This window comes from Palaemon carinicauda, chromosome 31, assembly GCF_036898095.1.
Source record: "Palaemon carinicauda isolate YSFRI2023 chromosome 31, ASM3689809v2, whole genome shotgun sequence".
NCBI classification, from domain to species: domain Eukaryota; kingdom Metazoa; phylum Arthropoda; class Malacostraca; order Decapoda; family Palaemonidae; genus Palaemon; species Palaemon carinicauda.
Genome location: NC_090755.1, coordinates 57,810,713 through 57,813,279, shown reverse-complemented (window position 1 = coordinate 57,813,279; position 2,567 = coordinate 57,810,713).

Genomic DNA, 2,567 nt, shown 5'->3' with positions numbered 1-2,567 from the left:
TATTATTATTATTATTATCATTATTATTATCATTATTATTATTACTATTATTATTATTATTATTACTTGCTAAGATGCTATATGCCCAGGGAAAATAGCCCAGTGAGGAAAGGAAAAAAGGATAAATAAAATATCTTAAGAACAGCAATAACATTAAAATAAATATTTCCTATATAAACTATAAAACATTAACAAAATAAGAGGAAGAAGAATTAGATAGAATAGTGTGCCTGAGTGTCCTTCTCCTAGAAGAGCTGCTTACCATAGCTAGTCTCTCTTCTACCCTTACCAAGAGGAAAGTGGCCACTGAACAATTACAGTGGTTAACCCCTTGGGTGAGAAAGAATTGTTTGGTAATCTCAGTGTTGTCCGGTGTATGAGGACAGAGGAGAAACTGTAAAGAATATGTCAGACTATTCGGTGTATGAGTAGGCAAGGGGAAAGTAAACCGTAACCAGAAAGAAGGATCCAAGGTAATACTGTCTGGCCAGCTAAAGGACACTATAACTCTCTATCGGTAGTATTTAAAAGATTCCATATAAAAAGCTATTAGCAACCCTGGATAGGTGTGGTGGGTTATATACGACCCGAAGTTGGAAAAGCAGGATGCTATAAGCTAAAGGGAAAATAGTCCAGTGAGGAGAGGAAACAAGGAAAAAAATAAATATTTTAAGAACAGTAACAACATTAAAACAAATATTTCCTATATAAACTATAGAACTTTTAACAAAACAAGAGAAAGAGAAATTAGACAGAATAGTGTGCCCGAGAGTACCCTCAAGCAAGAGAACTCTAACCCTAGACAGTGGAAGACCATGGTAAAGAAGTTATGGCACTACCCAAGACTAGAGAACATGTCCTTCTCCCAGAAGAACTGCTTACCATAGCTAAAGTCTTTTCTACCCTTACCAAGAGGAAAGTGGCCACTAGCCACTGAACAATCACAGTGCAGTAGTTAGTCCCTTGAGCGAAGAAGAATTGTTTGGTAATCTCAGTGTTGTCAGATGAATGACGACAGAGCAGACTTTGTAAAGATTAGGCTAGACTATTCGTTGACTGTGTAAACAAAGGGAAAGAGAGCCGTAACCAGAGAGATGGATCCAATGCCGTACTGTCTCTAGCGGTAGTATTTCGACGGGTGGCTGGTGCCCTAACCTACTACCTACAATACTAATGGTGGCGGTATCTTAAGTAAATAACAAAATAAATTAAAAAAAAAAATTTCAATTCATAAAATTATAGCTATATTACCTCAAAAAAAAAAAAAGCTAAACAATCCAAACGCCACACAAGAATGTTGCCAGATACCAATTTTGTTGGTCGTTGCCCGAATGGTTTTGGAGAATGTGGCTGAACTTTATTTATTTAGAGACCTCTCCAATATCCCCAGAGATGAATACTCAGTAAATTCCTCCAGCTAAAATCCAATATTAAAACTTAGGCTTATATTGATTGAAAAAAAAAATAGAAACTAAATGGAAATGCTACTTCTGTACGAGTCTATCTGGCAGGAAATCAATATGCGAAAAACTCCTCGGGCCTATGTTAAGGAAATCATGGCGTGTAATTGACAAGAGGCACATAAAATAATACTGAGAGAGAGAGAGAGAGAGAGAGAGAGAGAGAGAGAGAGAGAGAGAGAGAGAGAGAGAGAGAGAGAGAGAGAGAGAGAGAGAGTGTGTTAAGGAGTCGTGATGTGGCATACTAATATCTTAGATACTATATTTATATCAACTACTGAAAATACGTATATTTCATTTAGTTCTGAATATGTAAAATGTAAAAGACAGACAATTTATAAACCCTCCAAAAAAAAAAAGAAAAAAAAAACTAACAGCGCAATTCCACATGCAAAAGTTTACACATTTTACTTATCTGATCATACTGATTCGAATAACTGATATGATCTCAGAACTAAAGAGAATTTTTGTATCTAGTTAAAAAATTGCGATGTAAATCCCCTGAACGAACCAGTGAATCTTTTAAATAATATTCCAGCGTTTGCAATGTAGTTCACTTTTATTGGCTGTTGTCTAAAGAATTCTGGAGTGTTACAGAGGCTTTTGAGCTTGATTACTATTTCACAAAATAGTTTTCTCTCATTTTCATTACTTTTCTCTCTTTATAGCGTCCAGATTATGGCATAATGAGGCACTATTTTCTCTCCAATCAGGGTATATGAAAGCCTTTTTTTTCCTCTGTCTCGTAATTAAAGTGCTAGAAAGTAAAACTATTTTCACATATTTCACACTCGTAAGAATTTACATAATCACTTCATAACTTGCGACCATGACTTTCACAAAGTTAACTAAACTACTTTACTTCAAGGCTCTGTCTCCTAATTAAAGTGTTAGAAAGTATATCCACTTTCACGTATTTCACTCTCGTAAGAACTTACGTAATCGCTTCATAACTTTCGACCATGACTTTCATTAAGTTAATCAAACTAGTTTGTTTCATGCAGCAAGTTGGGATGTTGTTCAAATATTGGTTCGTAAACAAAGTGGCAGCAAACTTTAATCAATATAGCGACGTAACTGCACATGCACCAATCAGTCAATTGTTAC